Here is a 19445-nt window from a genome sequence, read left to right as displayed (position 1 = left end):
AATCGGCTTGCGAAGGCTGTTGACTCGGAGCAGGGCCTAAGTACAAAGAAAAACAGGCGTCAGTTTCCAATCAAAAGAGTTAACAGGCGTCCTGGAACTCAAAAGCTCAAAAATGTGCTAAGTATACCTCAGCTAGGACCCCTGAAATCCCATCAAGGTCAAGGGTGCCGGCACCCCTGACCGCCTCCCTGTCAGATGGAGGAACTACTTTAACCATTGACTTGGCTACCTCAACCAAGTCAAGTCCCTGGGGGCCGGCTGCATTAAGTGAAAGGAAAACACAAGTTAGACCTAATCAAGAAGGAAGCAAGGGTGAGTTTTTACAAGCAAGTGTCCATACATCTAGGCGGCCCCGCCTGGGTTTTTGAAGAAGTGGCCGGCTGCTTCTCCGCCGCCACTGTTTTCCTGGAAGACCCAGGAGAGCTTGCAACAGTCGTCCTCCGGGCTTTGGGGTCCGGCTGTTGCGAGGAAGAAGCCCTTGGAGTGCCAGACTGAAAACAAAAAGAGTTAGTATATGCATAAGACAACTAAAAGGGGAAGAGTTTTCAAAGCTTACCAAGGGTGCCTCCTTGTTGGGGGAGTCGGCATACGACTGCTTCATTAGCGAGACCCGCAGCATGGCCGCCGCAGTCTTAGATGCTGTTATTTTACTCATGGCGTCAGCTGCAAGAAATAAGCAGCAAAGTTAGTAAAAATCCCAAGTAAACAAGGCGTGAAAAAACAGAGTATTCGTCAGGCCGGCTACCTCTAGAGCACCGACTGCTGAGGCCACAGGCGGCCAAAAAGTACTCGTCATAGAGCCACTTGAAGCTCGGGACGCAGTTTAGGGGTACTTGCTCTCGTACCCCTGAAGTAGAGTTCACCCTAGTCTCTACTTTGAAGAGTCCTTTGTCTAGGATCTCTTTTTTAGCCTTTGGGGGAACAGGCGGCATGCTGCGGCCGCCTGCGAGAAGAGGCGGATCCCTATTCCACTTGTTAAAGCGTTTGTTCAGCTCCGTGTCTGAACCCTCGATAATAAGGAAGGTGTTCCGCCAATCCTTCCATTTGTTTGCCTTACCTCTCGTCATGAGGTAACCCCTATGGCTTGTTAATTGATACCAGCCGGTACCTCCCGACTTAGGGGTCCGGCTGAGATAGTTCATGTGGGCGAAAGCCTCAAAGCTTGGCTCCACCCCGTTCAATTCGCACCCGGCCACATAGCCGAGTACGTTTACCCAAGAGTTAGGGGCTAACTGCCATAACCCCAGATCATACCCATCTAAAATCCGCTGAACAGCCGGATGTAATGGGAAGCGCAGTCCAGCTTTGATGGCCGCCACATAGCAGCCAAAGCAGCCGTCACCATAGCTGGTACCAGCCGGCCAGACGACAGTGTCTTCTGGATCCGGCACGAACAGTAAAAATTCCGGGCCCATTTTGTGGTTAGCAATAAAGCTCGCCACGTTGTCTCGCATGGTTGCAATCCGGCCCCGGGGTACCCTGCAGTAGTAGGGGGCGTTTTCCTCTCTGTAAGAGGCGGACGGCTCTGCCCAATTATCCCCCTTCTCAACTGCATGAGAACGTCTCGCCTCTTGTAGGCGGCTATGTTTTTCTTCTGAGCCAGGAGAACTGTGGCCAGAAGAGCTGGATTCGGACTCGTCCCCTGACGAGTCCGAAGAGGACGACTCCTCCCCTCTCCTAGAGGGGCCCGCCTCCTCTCCCTTAGAAGGAGCAGAAGGAAAATTAGACATGTCCACGGTAAGATGGGAAGGGAACACCTTGGTCCCTCTCTAAGAACTGTCGGCTTGACAGTCGCCTCGTTCTACATCTGGCGCCTGGTCAGATGTTTCACTAAGGAGCACCCTTTGGGAGGAGCCGTCTGAGTTTGATATCATAGCAGTCTTTTTTGTTCTGGCCATCAAGTTCTGCATAGACACAGATACAGTCGGACTTTGTATAAAGGGCAAAGATGGGTCCAGAAAAGGGCAGGCGGCACTCCTAGTCCTAGATTCAGCCGTCCCCGGTGACCGGCTGATCACTAACTTAGGGCGTGTCGTGTGCTTCCATGGTGCCATTTCAAAAAATAAAAAGAAAATTAAGAGTAAGAGAACTGAGTTACCTGAACGAGTGACGGTTGATGAAGTCCTGAAAGTTCGGGTCAGTCGGCTTGTCAGAACAGGCGGTAGGCATAAAAAGTCCAAAATGTCAGAGCAAGTTCAGGGGTCCGAATGTTCTCGCAAAGTTCTCAAATGTGAAAATGACCGAAGTCAGCACTTCCTTTTATAGGCAAAGTGAGAAGGCGAAGGGTCGCTTTCAAATTCAAAATTTGGGCGGGAAAATCTCTCGGCCGTTTGCAAGGTGACACCTGTAACAGGCCGTCGCCTGTCACCGTGCGACACCTGTCACAGGCGACACGTGACCAGTCACGTGCCACCTGTGAGGGGCAAATGATTAGGGGATTTTTATCCACCAATCACCGTCTGACAAGTGGACCAACCAGGTTCCGCCACGTGTCCTTCACGAAGGCCAACAGGAGCCTGCCACGTGTCAATCACAGATACGTCCTCTACGGACCACTTAAGACACGCCACGTGTCCGCCCATGCCAAATGGGAAAACCTGCCATCAAGGCCCAGTCCAGTCTAGAGGCCCGGTCAGCCCTAGGTTTACCTTAAACCTAGAGAGTTGCACGCTTCTCAAGGCTATAAATACTCGATTAATCCTCATTAATCACAGAATAGAATAATCAAGAGATCAAGCAGAGAAGAACAGAATTATTAACAACCGGCTAATCTCGCTAACGACGCAGATTACCAACACTAAGCACTCTCCCCTAGAGAGATCTCATTACTTTAATTTCTGTATTAACTACTCCTTAATCAGGTACTAACTTGACCGTTGGAGGCGGAGCTCTCAGGAGTCTCCGTTATTTTGCAGGTACAGGCGTCCGGTTCCAGTCTCGGAATTGTAACTCTCCCGCAGGACATCAGAAAACCCCGAAACAACTAAGATTTCAACTTCCCTCAATTTATATATATACATATATAAATATATACATACATATATATATATATATATATATATATATATATACATACATATATATATATATATATACATACATATATATATACATACATACATATATATATACATACATACATACATATATACATACATATATACATACATATATATATATATATATATATATATATATATATATATACATATATATATGTACATACATATATACATATATATAGATACACATATACATATATATACACATATACATATATACATACATATATACATATATACGTGTGTGTGTGTGTAGGGTCGGATCCGGTGGGAACCATCCTTTATGTCAGAACTCACACCTTATGTGAGGAAAAATCTCAGCCGCTAGATTAGATCAAATCCAACAGCTGAGATTTTTTTTTCTCCTCTTTAGATTTTCTCTCTCTTCCTCCAGGTTATCTGATTTTCTACGCTCTTCAATTTCTTTGCTTTTGCTCATCAATTTCACGCGATAATTTGTTAAGGTATGTATTCTTTAATTTAATTTTGAATTTGATCGATTTTGAAATATGTTTTTGCGGTTTTGATTTCGAAAATTAGGTTTTTTTGCCAAAATCTGGTTATGCGATTTTCGATTGGGAAAATTTGAAACATCACAAAATTTTCATCATCATTTGTTGTTCCTGTATAATTAAGGCGCTGTAAGTTAATTTGATTTTGATTTTCGTTGTTGTCTATGATTTAATTCAAATTTTAAATCAAGATTGTGCGATTTTGATGACAAAAATTTGGGTTTCACATTTTTTTAATTTTGATTAATGTATTATTTTGTATTCATTCTTTGCACTTGATTGACAACATGGTATATTATTGATGTAAAAAAATTTCAGAGCATCCATAGGTTTGTTGATAAATTAAAGTAACATTGAAATAATTGTGTAGTCTAGTAGAGTTTTAAACTAGAGATAAACGTATATATTGGCATTCTAATGAACTATTATTATCATTACTTTTGAGTATTTTGGAACTTGCTAGCTTCTGGTATTTCTAGTGTTTTGGATTGTCTTTTTGGCTGCTTTTCTAGTCATTATTACTTGCTAGTTAGAGATTGAATGATAACCATTGATAATTTTTTCAATTAGAAATTGAATGGGATCATAAAGCTTATTCATTATCCATATGCCATTGAATCAATTACGTTGTATGTAATCTAGAAACTTCCACGTCATGCATGTTCAAAGAACTTTATAATCTGTAAAAAGCATCTTGCTGGAGTTTCAGCCTTTAATTGGCAGACATTTACAAATCCAATCTTGCACAGGAATTAGTGGCATCCCAAGTCATTAAAATTGACTGTTTATATAAGGTTTCACCTAACATATATTTTCTTTTAGATGCTAGTCATTTACAATGGATTGCCATGTCCAGAAAAGGCAACGGAAAGAGTCATTATCTGTGAATAATGATTGCTCACCATTGTATAATCGAGGATATGCTGTTGGTTTGGCATCTGATGGGGGAAATGTCGAAGATAGGTAAGAATTCAGTGAGGCCTTTATGTCCGAAGTAGGATGTTATGACAAATACTTTACTTATTCTAGTGCTTTTTGTGAGTAGAAAAGTGAGTAATTAAATTGATCATTCGATGTAAATTTGGTTCTATAAATATGCTATATGCTTGATGTTGCTGCTGATATGTTATGTTTGGCTGAAGTAGGACCTTATGATAAATGTCCTACTTTTTTCGGTGTCTAATGTGGCGAGAGAAGGGAACTAAAGAATTTGAGCTAAAATTAAATGTGAAAATTGTTATGTAGACAAGCTTGGTGCTTGACAAGGCTGCTACTGAAGTATTACTTTGGCTTAACCTTGAATACATGAAGTCATGAAGTATATGTTATGATAGAATTTTTCTGAATCTGAAGTCATATCTTACTCAAAGGTGGCTATTGGTATGTACTCTTAGAGACGTGATATAGTGGATTCCATTGTTGAATTTAAACTATTTAGTCAGTCCACTTCTATGAACCTTTGGAGTCAAAACAGAGCAACAATTCTTTGTTCATTTTATCAAATGAGCAAACAATTCTATGTTGATTTATCAAATGAGCTGATTAAAAATTTATAACATAGAAAATGATTTAAAACATATGATAAACCTATTATCTCAATTGGTTGAGCACTATGCAAATGCATAACGGATGTAGGTTCAATTCCTACATAGGTTATCACTATAAACAAAATTAATTAAAAAAAAAATCAAATTCGTACTAAATTATATGAGCAAAAAATGGTTTGAAATGATTTATAATTATATAAACTTTGTTACAATTAAACCCTCATACAAACTTGTGTCTCCACATTACATAAATGAATCTACGTGGGATTCGAAACCACATTTTTTGTGCATTTGCATAATGCTCTACCCTTGAGCTAGCAGACTAGCGTATTTAAAACATTGAAATACACTCACAAATGAGCATTAATTTGACAAAATAAGCAAGAATCATTTAATCATTTGACAAATGAGCATTAAATAATTTGCTCATTTGACAAAGGAGCGTTGAATTTTTTTGCTCATTTGACAAATGAGCAAAATTGAATTGCTCATTTGACAAATGAGCAAAAAAATTAATTGTTCATTTTGACAAATTATTTGCTCATTTACGAAAAATTAGTAAAGAATAAATATTAATTTTTGACAAAATGAGCCAGAATTATCTGGTCATTTGACAAATGAGAATTATATAGTTTTCTCATTTGATAAATGAGCAAAGATTTGTTTTACAATATTATAACCTGTAATTTTTTGTAAATATCAATGAAGAAAGATCAACTTTTAGCAAATGAGCAAATACTTAGTTGCTAATTTAACAAATGAGCAAAAAGTTAGCTGCTCATTTGTCAAATGAGCAAATAGTTAGTTGCTCATTTGTCAAATGAGCAAACATTTCTTTAATCAACAAGCATTTCTTTGCTCATTTGTGAAATGAGCAACCATTTGTTTGCTCATTTGTCAAATAAGCAAATAATTTTATTTTTTTTTTGTTTTAAGGAAAGAAGCAAATAATTAGTTACTCATCTGGAAAATAAGCAAACATTTCTTTGATCATTTAATTTGGGAAATGGGCAATCAATTTTTTGATCATTTAGCAAATGAGCAAATAGTTAGTTGCTCATTTGTCAAATAAGCAAAAACTTATTTGCTAATTTAACAAATTAGCAAAAACTTAGTTGCTCGTTTGTCAAATGAGCAAATAGTTAGTTGCTTGTTTGTCAAATGAGCAAATAGTTAGTTTCTCATTTGTCAAATGAGCAAAAATTTCTTTAATCATTCATTAAATCAACATGCATTTCTTTTTTCATTTGTGAAATGAGCAAACTTTTGTCAAATGAGCAAATAATTAGTTACTCATTTGTAAAATAAGCAAACATTTCTTTGAAAATTTGGGAAATGAGCAATCAATTTTTTGCTCATTTACCAAATGAGCAAATACTTAGTTGCTAATTTAACAAAAACATAGTTTTTCTTTCTTTAATGTTTCCTTTAAAACCTTTTTTCCTTTGTCCTTAGAAGCAACTGTCTTGAACTTCCTTCCCTTATGTTGTGGCTGTACAGAACCACCAACAACTCCTAACTGTGCTGCCTCTGCTGCATCTTAGTCACCACCAACAACTCCTAACTGTGCTTTCCCTGCTGCATCTTGGTCATCACCAACAACTCCTTACTGTGCCCTTGCTGCATCTAGTCACCACAACATTATCACTAGAATCTGTCTCAACAGATGTCCTGCTCATACAAAATATTAGAAAACTTATCAATTTTGGTAGCCTTGATGTTAGTGGGTGTCCTCAGCTAAAGCACATGCCATCAGAATTAGCAAGATTGACTTCTCCTAATAGCATAAACTGACTCTAATGAATAACCTGGTACAAACTATAAATTGACCCTAAGGAGTATTTTATGATAGAGAAGCATAGGCTAATAAATTATTTAATGAACAATTGGCAAATAAGCAATCAGTATTTTGCTCATTTGTCAAATGAGCAAATACTTAATTGCTAATTTAACAAATGAGCAAAAACTTAGATGCTCATTTGTAACATGAGCAAATAGTTTGTTGCTCATTTGTTAAATAAGCAAACATTTGTTTAATCATTCATTAAATCAGCAAACATTTCTTGGCTCATTTGTGAAATGAGCAAACATTAGTTTGCTCATTTGGAAAATGAGCAAACATTAGTTTGCTCATTTGGAAAATGAGCAAATAGTTAGTTACTCATTTGGAAAATAAGCAAACATTTCTTTGATCATTTGGGAAATGAGCAATCACCTTTTTTCTCATTTAGCAAATGAGCAAATAGTTAGTTGCTCAAATGAGCAAATACTTAGTGCTAATTTAACAAATGACTGCAACTCCAAACTAAACATACATTTCATCATTAGATATGCTATATACAAAATCAAAAACCTGATATTTCATAAATGAGCAACAAAACATAAAATGAGCAAGTTTTATCAAAATAATAACTATTATATTGACGAAGAAAACATAAAATGAGCAAATAAGAAAACACGTACATGAGCAAATAACTAGTATCAGAGTCGATCATTAAAGGTTTTTTAACTGTTCTACAAGAAAAATCAGTTAAATTAACTATAATTTACATTTCTCAATCAATAGACACAACTAATGCATTTCTCCAATAAAACCCATCACCTACAGTTAGTTCAAAATACTTGTATTATTCTTATTAAAAATTCGATCAATAAATAAAAGAAAAGGATGAGAATGAACATGCATAGTATGAACACTATTATATAGTTCTAGAGTAAATAATAGAACTTCATACCAAACTCCTTATTTCTCTCTGACTACGACTATCCATAATTTAATGTGCTCACACTACACACTATACACTGGACACCCAACACAACTCTCCCAAATAGCCACACAACTATACACACCTCGACTAGAATGCCCAGTGACAAACACAAACACTACACACACCTCGACTATGATGCCCAGTGAGCATAAAAAGGACTTAAATATCCACAACAAACACAAGAAACATCAAATGAGCAAAAATAGTCAATTAATGACACTATAATGAGCCATATTGAAACAACAAATTTGATCAAAAAAACAAAAAATTTCATACAGACAGGTTATTTATGCAATATATTTAACTAAAACATCAGACAAAAGAATTCAGAAGTTTAACTTCCTTTAGTCTGCCATAATGTATATGCTCAAGTCATTTTATATTTCTTACGATACCCTCAAAACCAATTTACATAGTTAGTTATCCCTGATTCAAATACTATACAAAAAAAAGAGGGCCAAAGACTTAATACAACATACCTACAATTCCTTAGTTAAATATACCAATTCATTTGTATTTTTGTTAGTTTCCTGCAATAGACAATTGAAATCTTAAAATCTCTAAATGAAACAGAGAAAATTAGAGAAGAAAAAACATACACAACTCCAAATTAGCTAGCATATTGATTCCACTATAAAATAGAACATGACTAACTCTAAAACTACAAAAAATTAGCAATTTAATTAGCGAAAAAAAATAATTGTTCTTACTGATCTGTAGGAAGAACAAATTGTAAAGGTGTTTGGTTCTTGCATTGTGACTTGGATATTCTACAAAAAAATAAAATGAAAATCGTCGAAAATCAACATCAGAACTGAAACTCATAAATAATAAAAACTCATAAATTACAACTTACATGTAAGAACTGAAACTTTTGCTTAACCAATTACATCTACATCAGAAACTATTTTGAAATTCAATAAATCTAGGGTTTTTGTTCTTTAATTCGAATGTGGCAGATCGTACAACATTCGATTGTGGGAGATCAAAATCAGTAATTAGAACAATAAACTAAAAAATGTATAAGAATTGAAGTAGAAATTTTGAGGAATTAAGGTAACCATTTTTGGGGAGAAAATGTCAGATAGAGAGAATATTAACTACACCAATTTTAGAGAGAGAAAGAGCTAGAACGATTTTTTGTAAAATTTGTTATATACAAATTAGAAAGTTCTTTAATTTACAATAGTGCCATTACTTTGACAGGAGTAGATGTGGAGCGTTGGTTCTTGATTGATCTAAAGGCTGTAAATTATTCTCACATATAATGGGTTCTAACATAGAGAAGGGGTTCTCATATGATCCCTTTTATATATATATATATATATATATATATATATATATATATATATATATATATATACACACACACATATACATATATATATGTATACATATATATATATATATACGGGGTGGTTGCGTTAAAAGCAAGGGTTATGCTGAAAACAACAAATCTCAACCATTCATTATTAGCACAAAAGATTAGACGGTTTAAAAGCTCTAAGATCATTCCAACCTTACATATAATCAATTCAACCGTTTTAAAGGTCACTACATGCTAAAATAAGGTAACTTTATCTAAATTAACGACATTTACATAGAGTCACTATATATAAAAATAAAGTAACTATATCAATTTTGTCGACATTTACACAAAGGTCATTATATAAAAAAATATGGTAATTATATCAATTTTTATAACATCTATATTAAGGTAACTATATACAAAAAAAGGGTAACTCTATCAATTTTGAAAGGGTCACTATATTAATTTTGACCACATTTACATAAAGGTCACTATATACAAAGATAAGATAACTATATTAATTTTGATGGTAACCTCCAACAATAGACAAGCAACACCAAATCTACGAGCCACTTGGATTCCAAACCTTGCTGTCGCGAGTTCTGCATCCTCCATATTCCACCTTCCTACCAAATGTCGTACAACAGCCCATACCTCTCCCTTCTCATTACAACCAACAACACCAAGGCCCACATATTTGCTGTCCAAATGCGCATCCACATTCACCTTTGTGACACCCATAATAGATTGAATCCATGCTACAGCCAAAGAGAAATAGGCTTACAAACACCTTCATAGCATAGAGGTTAATCATCAACAAGCTTAGTAAAACCCACTGCTGTTTGGATAGCGTTGAGCAGTAAGTTCTCGTGTCTTGTCATGTTCCTGCAGTACCATATCGACCATGCTAGTCCACATAGTGTCATCAACTCATGACGGTCCAATTTACTAGCCAACCAAACTAACCGAGAGCTAAGATCAGACTCTGTAACATCATCTAAAGAATAACTCGAAAACTATTGCAGTCCCAGACTTCCTTAGCCACCGTGCATTTTAAATTAAATATGATCCAAAACAAAAAAAATTCCATTCCAATTAAAATCAACATAAAAAAAATATGCTCAATTCTTCTTACAAGCTAAATGTAAAACCCAATAACTATTTTACCCAACTATACCAATATATTATGATGTCCTGCGTAAAACAATAACTATTTTACACAACTATACCAATTTATTTTGTCGTCTAGCAATGATCCAGCTGATCAATTTTGTAGTTTGAGCATCAATTATATACCCAGCATTATTGAATAAAACTTCGAAAGAGTACTATTGCAACATTGGACTTCGACACAATAGTTGTTCTTAGTTCCCTCATATAATCAGTAATATCTAGAAATTAATCTGATTAGTGTGGTAAACTTAGTCAACCCACACAGAAATAATAATAGGCTCAGTTTGTCTATTCTTTACTGCCTAAAGCAATAGGACATCATAATAGCTATGTTTTAACAGTACATAATTTACCAAACCTAGGCTTGTTAATCTCTCTCCTCCTCCTATACTCTATGCAATATAAAGATTTCGAGGAATTTTTGGTGCTCTAATATCATTAATTAATAATACTATCCAATTTTACTCAAATCAAGCTAAAATTAAACAAAAATCAAGCTAAACTTCAGCTATAATTGATGCTCACTGACAACAATACCAAATACCAACAATGTGATGTGAATTTTAGTCCTAAAACTAAAACACACAAGGATATGAATCAAGCTTAATTCTATATAGGAAAATCCACCATGAATTAAACAAGAAACTAGATAAATTAACTAAGATCCACCTAATTAATCAACCTAACGAATGTTTTAACTAAAATAAGCAAAACAGCAATTGAAATCCATCAATTAAAATTCAAGTGTTTAAACTCAAAACAATGCAGTAATAATCTGATTAATTCATGTGATAAAAAGGCTATTTATAAGCTAGACTCTCCTAGGAAGATTAGGACAAGTCCCTAATTCAATCCTAAGCAAACTAGACTTCCAAACCAACTTGGAGAACAAGGATGCAAACCTTGAACCGCAAGCTAGCATGACACGGTTTACATAACTAACCTAATAAGATAGAATTTGATTAGTTATCTAATCCAACTAGAACTCTAAAAAACCCTTGAATAAGATTTCAAACCCTTGGATAAGTTTTCAAACATTACCAAGCTTGCTCACCTAGCAAGACCACACGCCTAAAATCAGCTAACTAACTAATTAACTAACTAGTTAAAGAAAACCGAACTAACTACTTCCTAACTTAAAGAAATTGATAAAAAGATTAAAGATCCTAATGCTTGAACCAAGAAAAACCCTTTCAAGTGAAATGTAAAAACTTGTAAGCAAAATCTAAGTAAAGAAAATTAAAGAAAGTAGTTTAGACTCCAAGAAACGCAACCAAGCAAACCGTAGCTTTGCTTTGGTATCCAAGAAAGTGTCCATGCAATGGTTGACTTGAATCAATGTTTAGAGACAAGCTATCTTGATGCATGATAAGCAAATCTTCGAAGTTCTCCATGCTTAGACTTGCATCATCCTCCTCTTCTTCGAAAGAATTTGTCCTCAAATCTTGAAGTTTGTCATCAGGAATGTACTTAGCCAAATCAACAATATTGAATGTAACACTAACTTCATACTCTCTCGAAAATTCTAACTTATAAGCATTGTCATTGATTTTCTCAACAATCTTGAAAGGACCTTCACTTCCAGGCATTAACTTATTCTTGCGTTTTCCCGGAAATCTTTCCTTTCTCAAATGTAACCATACCAAGTCTCCAACATTGTAACTTTGTTGCTTTCTATGCTTGTTTTCTCGTGCCTTATACATGTCATTCACTTTTCAATTCTTGCACGAACTTGAGCATGTAATTTCAGCATACTTTTCAACTTAGACTCGGCATCTTTGTGTATTAACTCTCCCTTAGGCATTGGAACAAGATCAATAGGAAGTTTTGGATTTACTCCATAAACTATCTCGAAAGGACTATGCTTTATAGCATAAGTAGGTGATCTATAATAAGCAAACTCCGCATGAGCTAACTTGATGTCCCAAAATCTTTGTGTCTTACTCACTAATCCACACAGAAGCACAGTAAGAGTACGATTAGTAACCTCGGTCTGTTCATCAGTTTGTGGATGATAAGATGTACTGAAAAGTAACTTAGTTCCCACAAGCTTCCATAGAGATTTCCAAAAGAAACTCATGAACTTAGAATCACGATCACTCACAATAGTTTTCGAAATACCATGTAGTCTAACAATTTCCTTGAAGTATAATTCTGCAACCTTCATAGCATCATCCACTTGTGGCAAGGAACAAAGTCGACCATTTTAGCAAAAACAATCCACAACAACCATGATTGAGTTTTTCCCCCATTATGTTCTCGACAACCCCACTATAAAATCCATGGATACATCTTCCCATGGTGAATCTGGAACAAGTAAAGGTGTATACAAGCCTTGATGAAAAGTAGCCTTAGCCTTTTGACAAGTTGCACATCTAGATACAGCTAATTGTACATCCGCAAGCATCTTAGGCCAATAGAATTGCTCTATAACATAATCAAGGTCTTGGTAATGCCAAAGTGACCAGCAATTCCACCTCCATGAGCTTCTCTAACTACTAGCTCTCGAATAGAACACTTAGGAAGACAAAGTCGATTTCCTTTAAAAAGAAAACCATCTTGAAACATGTAAGAACCCACGGCTCCCTTAGAATATTCTTCAACAAGCGTAGCAAAATCATCATCACCCTTGTAATACTCCTTGATCAATTCAAAACCAAGCAATTTGCTATTAAGAATTCCAAGCAATGTATATCTTCTAGAGAGTGCATCTGCTACCACATTTGATTCCCCTTCTTTGTACTTAGAAGAAAAGTTAAATGATTGTAAGAATTTAACCCACTTAGCATGCCTCGGATTGAGTTTTTGTTGTCCATTTATGTACTTCAATGCTTCATGATCGGAATGCAATACAAAGTAATTAGGCCTTAGATAATGATTCCAATGATATAAAGCTCCAACAATAGCATAGAACTCTTTATCATAAGTAGAATAATTCAAACGAGCTCCATTCAATTTCTCACTGAAATAAGCTATAGGACGCTTCTTTTGCAACAAAACCGCTCCAATCCCAACTCCACCTACATCGGTTTCAACTTCAAAAGGCATTGTAAAATCATGTAAAGCAAGTATAGGTGCTTCACATAGCTTCCTTTTAATCAACTCAAATGCACTTTGAGCCTCTTTAGTCCACTCGAATTTTCCCTTTTCTTTCTTTAAACACTCGGTCATAAGTGCCACAACACTAGAGAAATTCTTCATAAATCTTTTATAAAATGAAGCTAAACCATGCAAAGATCTTACTTCACTAACATTAGTTGGAATAGGCCAAGTTCTAATAGCCTCCACCTTCAACTTATCCACTGAAACTCCATCTTTAGACATGACATAACCAAGAGAAGTAACACTAGGCACTAAGAAATAGCATTTTTCAAGCTTAGAATAGAGTTTCTTTCCCTTAGTTCTTCAAACACACTTCTAAGATGGTTTAGATGACCATTCAAATATTTAGAGTAAATTAAAATATCATCTAAGTAATGAACGACAAATTTACCAAGGAAAGGTTTGAGCACCTCGTTCATCAATCTCATGAAAGTGCTTGGAGCATTGATAAGACCAAACGGCATCACCAACCATTCATACAATCCGACTTTTATCTTGAATGTAGTTTTCCACTCATCTCCTTCTCTCATTCGAATTTGATGGTATTCACTCATAAGATCAATTTTTGAGAACAATTTCGAGCCATGTAACTCATCAAGTAAGTCATCCAATCTTGGAATAGGAAAACAATACTTGATTGTGATGTTATTCACACTCCTACTATCAATACACATGCGCCAACTCCCATCCTTCTTTGGAACAAGTAGTGTTGGCAGGGCACAAGGGCTCATGCTCTCCCTAACATAACCTCTTGATATAAGTTCCTCAATTTGCCTTTGCATCTCTTTGGTTTCTTCCGGATTACTTCTATAAGCTGCTTTGTTGGGCAATGGTGCTCCTGGAATAAAGTCAATTTGATGCTCTATCCCACGAATAGGAGGTAGTCCCGGAGATAACTCCTTACGAAATACATCTTGAAACTCTTTCAAGACTGCTTCTAATTCAATTAGCCTCTTCCCTTGTTCTTCCTTGTCAATTCGGACCTCATTAGAAACAAGTATATACACCATGTTATTGTTAACAGTTTCCTTCTCCACTTCTTTCTCACTAATCAATTAGGAACTCTTCGAATTAGAGGTAGAAATAGAAGGTTTATTTCTTAACAAAGGTTTCAATGCAACCGGCTTCTCGTGTTCCCCTTTCCTCACAACATACACATTAGTCCTTCCATCAAATTTCACAAATCTATCATATTGCCAAGGACGGCCTAATAGTATATGACTTGCATCCATAGGGCAAACATCACACAAAACTTTGTCATGAAATTTTCCAATTGAAAAGGATATTAGAGCTTGTTTATCCACCTTAACTTCACTTGAATTATTGAACCAATGATGCTTGTAAGGGTTTGGATGCTCGGTGATCGGCCACTCTAATTTATCTACCAAAGTAGTAGACACTACATTGGTGCAACTTCCCGTGTCTATGATCATATCACACAACCTATCTTTCACCTTTGCATCTTGTGAGAAAGATTTTCTCCCTTTGATTGCCCTCAATAGACATAGGTTTTTAGTGTAGTGCTCTCCTTAGGACCAAACTTTGAGTTTGAGTCTCGGGATCAATTTCTTCCATGTGTTCCTCCTCTTCTTCAAAGTTTTCCTCATCCTTTTCATCGTCACTACCTTACTCACACATAGCTTGTTCTTGTTCCCATTCTTGAGCCATCATGACCCTTTTAGAAGGACAATCATTTGCAATGTGACCAACACTACCACACTTGAAACACTTCCTTCCTTCCACAAACTTTTTATTAGTTTCGAATTTGGGCTAAGATTCTTTGTAATTCGAACTAGAACCACCCTTTTCCATACTAGTTCTTTCGAAAGGTTTTGAGAATCCTTTTGTAAACGGTTTAGTGAATGGGCTCTTCTTCCCTTTTAATTGCTTTTCAACTTTGATATCAACTTTACACACATCCTCAAAAGATTTTTTCAGCAATATTATCATTCAAACCAGAAATAAAATGGGCAATCTTATGTTCAACAATTTCTTGTAAACCACAGAGCATGTATAACTTCTCAAATTCAACAATATAATTCTCAACAATCATAGAATTTTGTTTAAAAGTTTGCATCTTAAGATAGATATCTTGAATATAATCACTAGGAACGAACCTATTTTTCATGTGCTTCTTAAGTTGCTCCCAAGTTGTGATTTTGTCACGCCCTTCCTTATGCCTCTTCTTTTTCAAATTATCATACCAAAGATTAGCATAACCTTTGAGCTTCAACTCCGCAAATTTACATTTCTTTATCTCATCATACTCCTTGTAATCAAGGAGTTTTTTGGCCCTTCTAATCCATTCAAAATATTTCTATGGTTCATTCATACTCCCATTGAATTCGGGAAGGTCTAACCTAAGGTTTCTATCATCATCTTTTGGTTTATCCCATCTCCTAGGTCTAGGTGATTCATCACTTGATGAATAATTCTTTCGTGACCTCCTAGCGTTTATCCTTGGTTGTTCTTCCTCACTTGAACTAGAGTTAGGGTTAGAATCACCCCTCTTTTGAAGAAGATCCATCACGAGTATCAAGTCTCTTTAATACCTCCTCTAACCTTGCTGCCAACTCGGTGATTTGTGTATCTCTTCTAAGGTTTTGAGCTTATTATAAGGTTAAAGCCCTTGGAACTTGTGGAACCTCTTCGTCAATCATTATTCCTACACAAACCAAGTTAGATTATGCAAAAATCTTGATTAAAAGATCAAATTTTGAAGGAATCTTGAAGCAAACAAAAACCAGACTCCCTACTGCAACCCAGTGTAACAACACCAAAAGTTTGAGGCTGTACAGAGTTCGTTACTCAACCAAAAGCTACGAAATGTTTTATGGTGATATCTAGACGTTTTTAAAGTCTAATGCAAAAAGAATCACGCAAATATTTCCAACCAAACGTTACCAGTTTTGTTTCTACCGGAACCTGGCTAGGAGAACAATGTGATGTGAATTTTAGTCCTAAAACTAAAACACACAAGGATATGAATCAAGCTTAATTCTATGTAGGAAAATCCACCAAGAATTAAACAAGAAACTAGATGAATTAACTAAGATCCAGCTAATTAATCAACCTAACGAATGTTTTAACTAAAATAAGCAAAACAACAATTGAAATCCATCAATTAAAATTCAAGTGTTTAAACTCAAAACAATGCACTAATAATCTGATTAATTCATGTGATAAAAAGGCTATTTATAAGCTAGACTCTCCTAGGAAGATTAGGACAAGTCCCTAATTCAATCCTAAGCAAACTAGACTTCCAAACCAACTTGGAGAACAAGGATGCAAACCTTGAACCGCAAGCTAGCATGACACGGTTTACATAACTAACCAAATAAGATAGAATTTGATTAGTTATCTAATCCAACTAGAACCCTAAAAAACCCTTGAATAAGATTTCAAACCCTTGGATAAGTTTTCAAACCTTACCAAGCTTTCTCACCAAGCAAGACCACACGCCTAAAATCATCTAACTAACTAATTAACTAACTAGTTAAAGAAAACCGAACTAACTACTTCCTAACTTAAAGAAATTGACAAAAGATTAAAGATCCTAATGCTTGAACGAAGAAAAACCCTTTCAAGTGAAATGTAAAAACTTGTAAGTAAAATCTAAGTAAAGAAAATTAAAGAAAGTAGTTTAGTCTCCAAGAAACGCAACCAAGCAAACCGTAGCTTTGCTTTGGTATCCAAGAAAGTGTCCATCCAATGCTTGACTTGAATCAATGTTTAGAGACAAGCTATCTTGATGCATGATAAGCAAATCATCAAAGGTCTCCATGCTTAGACTTGCATCACAATGTTTATTAAGATCATGCAAATTATTAAAAAAAACAAAATTATTATGAAATTAAAAAAATAAGATTCCCCAAATAAAACGGATTCAAATTCAGCTTTATTAATGTCGTATTGAAGTGCATCAACAATCTCAGTCTCACGTTCTTCAACAAATTTGACAATACTCTTCAACTGAGTAACACTCCATTCGTAACTCCGAAATTCCACTCACGAAATTCCGCCAGAGCTCCGTCACCATCTTCGCCGCATCTTCGCCGTCGAACGTCATCGAAACCTCCAATATCAACCTCGAAGAAAGAGAAATTCAAAAAATTAAAAAAAAATGCGTGAGTACTGTATTTCTTAGAAAAGAAGGGAAAGGAATGAGTTGTTTGCAGTGCCTCGAATTCGTATAAACTTCAGCTATTTTGATGTAGCTGATGGCATAATTGGAGAATGACGAGCAATCATATAAAATATGCCAAAAATTACAAAATTAAACAAAAAAATGAAGCAAAGTACTCAAAAAATTACACAAATCGGAAACGAAAAACTCAAGAAATTACTCAAAATAACAAATATCAATCGAACATAGAAAAAAAAAAGTGCCGAATATATTTGTAAAATAGATCAAATTAGTACTTACCTTTCCATTACATAACCAAGTTCAGTAAGATTCAATTGTTCGTCGCTTCATTTCATTTGGATTTCACTTCGATTTGTTGCGAAAATCTAAGGTTTCATTGATGAAATGTCAGCTTCAATTGTTCGATTTGACTTGATTTTTGCAAGTTTATGAACAATGTTAGCAAAATTTAGGCGAAAATCGCAAGAAATTTGTTGAAATTGTGTTCGACTTGGAGCAATTATGGTGGTGTTTGGAGAGAAAATCTGGTGATTTTAGGAGAGAGATTAGAGAGAAGTTTGGGTTATTTTTGAGGAGAGAAAAAGTAAATGATGAGGGCTTATCTACTTGGATTGTAGTTTGTTATCCGAAAAATAGTGTAAATAATAGAGTATATAATCTCATCCGTTGATTAAAATTCAATGATCTACATTATCTGTTTTTAGTTTTCAGCTTTAGACTTATTTCCATATGATACATTCCCTATAAACATATATATGTATATATATGTATATATATTATCAATGTATGAAAATTGTTTTTGTTGAAAGAAATTACACACACTTGTAAAATAAATGTTCTTATCACATTTATGCTCCTTGCTCATATTGCCCACTTGTATACAACTTTTCAGTTGATACTTGATAGGAACACTTGTATAGTTGTATATAAGTGGATAATAGAATATAAGATGATTGAACAACCTTTTATTATCTAAATATGACATTTTATCTGCTATCGCCACTTGTTGTGCAACTTAGCCAATTATTATTAAATGCTGGTCTATAATACTTCATATTCATTTTTTGCCGTTTTCAGAATCACTACATTTAAAACTTCCTTAATTTTTCCAAGAATTTTAAAATGACTACATTACATGTGACGAAAGTAGTGTTAAAATCGCAATAATACCTCTATCAAAGATTATGTTTATAAAAGAAAAGATTGTTTCACTGTATAAAGTTGAGTAACTATCCTTATTCTCAAATTTTTCAACCACGATAGTGTAATTCGTTATTCACTTTTATGAATTTTATTTTATTTTATTTATTTTTATATTTTTTTGACATGAGCATTTTTACGAATATTTATGATTAAAAAACTACCTTTTCTATTCCACAAATATTGCAACAATGATGAAATTACGCATTTTAAAATACATTTTATATATTAAATATCTATAATTATATAAGAGTAAAAATTATACAAAGTTTATATTGTGAAAGTACTTTACGAGACGAATCTAATAAGACCCACATGACTATATTTTACTTTACGTTTATATCATAATTTGTGGTCAAATAGCCATGATAAATAATGCAAAGTCAAATTATTGAAATATTATTAACACAGAGAAAGTGTAAATAAGATTGCGACAGAATTGGTATCTGCATCGTTAGTGGTGTTGCAGATTCATTTGGTTATGTGTGTAATCTTCATTCATGGCCCACCACAAAGACATCCATGGCTCAACATCACTGTTAAGTGTGTAATCTTCATTGACAGCGCACATGCAACGCCGTCATTTTTGGAATACAATGTTGCTCAGTGAATTAGGTGGCTGTCA

General features: G+C 35.0%; 2 long non-coding RNA genes across 2 annotated transcripts; both read right to left on the bottom strand.

The window, feature by feature from the left end:
* Positions 1-6458: 6458 nt before the first annotated feature.
* Positions 6459-9012, bottom strand: LOC110708207. Its single transcript, XR_002508662.1, has 4 exons — positions 8746-9012; positions 8600-8659; positions 8369-8419; positions 6459-6792 (listed from the first exon to the last, which is right to left on the bottom strand). It is a non-coding gene; the product is annotated as an uncharacterized LOC110708207 (long non-coding RNA).
* Positions 9013-17162: 8150 nt separating this feature from the next.
* Positions 17163-18413, bottom strand: LOC110708205. The gene is made up of 2 exons (XR_002508661.1): positions 17900-18413; positions 17163-17561 (listed from the first exon to the last, which is right to left on the bottom strand). It is a non-coding gene; the product is annotated as an uncharacterized LOC110708205 (long non-coding RNA).
* Between the last annotated feature and the right edge of the window lie 1032 nt (positions 18414-19445).

Source organism: Chenopodium quinoa, unplaced genomic scaffold, assembly GCF_001683475.1.
Source record: "Chenopodium quinoa cultivar QQ74 unplaced genomic scaffold, ASM168347v1, whole genome shotgun sequence".
In the NCBI taxonomy this organism is placed as follows: domain Eukaryota; kingdom Viridiplantae; phylum Streptophyta; class Magnoliopsida; order Caryophyllales; family Amaranthaceae; genus Chenopodium; species Chenopodium quinoa.
Note: the sequence above shows the minus strand (reverse complement) of the source record. Positions and strands in the feature narration are given on the sequence as shown.